Source organism: Euprymna scolopes, chromosome 2 (assembly GCF_053919585.1).
Source record: "Euprymna scolopes isolate OS-2025 chromosome 2, ASM5391958v1, whole genome shotgun sequence".
In the NCBI taxonomy this organism is placed as follows: domain Eukaryota; kingdom Metazoa; phylum Mollusca; class Cephalopoda; order Sepiida; family Sepiolidae; genus Euprymna; species Euprymna scolopes.
Window position 1 is genome coordinate 59,657,802 of NC_136483.1, and position 1,246 is coordinate 59,659,047.

The following is a 1,246-nucleotide window of genomic DNA, read 5'->3' on the forward strand; positions in this document are numbered from 1 at the left end:
TAACAACACATGAGTAGTTTTTTCCTTATTTTTGAAATGAACATTTTCATTAGTTTTTTCCCACTCCACGAACATTTTATGCCAATTAATTCAAGAACTCTTTCTAATGAAATCGAACTTTATTTTCTCACACATACACACACACACACACACACACAAAAATGAACACACAACATACAGAAATGAATATACAAATTGTACATAGTTAAATTTTACATTGAACGCTGAGGTTATTAGTTAGATTAGGATCCACAGAGTGATTGAGGTATTTTGGTAAATGTTGCCAGTCAAGAGTAAGACTTCAAAGTCTCATCTGTTACATAGTCAAAAAGACCCTGTACCCTCCCCCTCCCAATTTCTTGTGGGGCCTTGTGCCTAATTTTGTTGAATTGAATTTTTTGTACGTTTTTTATGTTCAATTTTTTCTTTCTCAATAAAATATATAAACAAGATCAAAGTGTAGTATCTGTTCCGGCAGATACTGCAAGCAAAGACCATATGTGGGGGCGACCCCACATATAAGACCTTGGTCAATGTAGGGGTAACCCTTCATACCAATTGTCACAAACCAGCTCCCCTACTCCCCGGGGAGTTGGTCCCTATTTACCCTTCACTCCTCACATTAAAAATCGGCCTTGTGCCTAATTTGCTCGGTGGGGGAGCAAATAAATACCATCTGCTCCGGCAGATACTGCAAGCAAAGACCATATGTGGGGGCAGGCCCACATACAAGGCCTTGGTCAATGTAGGCAACTCTTCATACCAATTGTCACTATCCAGCTCCCATACTCTGCGAGGAGTTGGTCCCCATTTCCTCTTCACTCCTCGCATTAAAAATCGGCCTTGTGCCTTATTTGCTCGGTGAGGGAGCAAATAAATAACCATTTTCTTGGCCTTTTGGCAAAGATCAAAGTGCAGTATCTGTTCTTACCACATACTCTACTTATTGTGATATAAAGTGGGGGATCACTTTTCTGTATTAATTTAATGTAAGATGATCACCTCTTTAAAACCAGTCAGTCTCAAAGCCTTTCAAGTCATTCTCCAGATCATTCAAGTTGTTTTTGAAGGATTCCAGTTATATTTTTAAGCATTCAAGTCATTCTTAAGGTCATCTAATTCATCCTTATGTTCATTAAAGTCATTCTAAGTCATTTACTTGTTATTTATTTAAGTCATTTCAGCCCATTTTCGGTCATTTTAGTTTATCTTTAAGAATGTCATGTCAATCCTACATTCACGCATT

The 1,246-nt window shown here is 37.8% G+C and overlaps 1 pseudogene; it reads left to right on the top strand.

The window, feature by feature from the left end:
• The first annotated feature begins 881 nt into the window (after nucleotides 1-881).
• Nucleotides 882-1,007, top strand: LOC145242659 (U2 spliceosomal RNA; annotated as a pseudogene).
• Nucleotides 1,008-1,246: the final 239 nt, after the last annotated feature.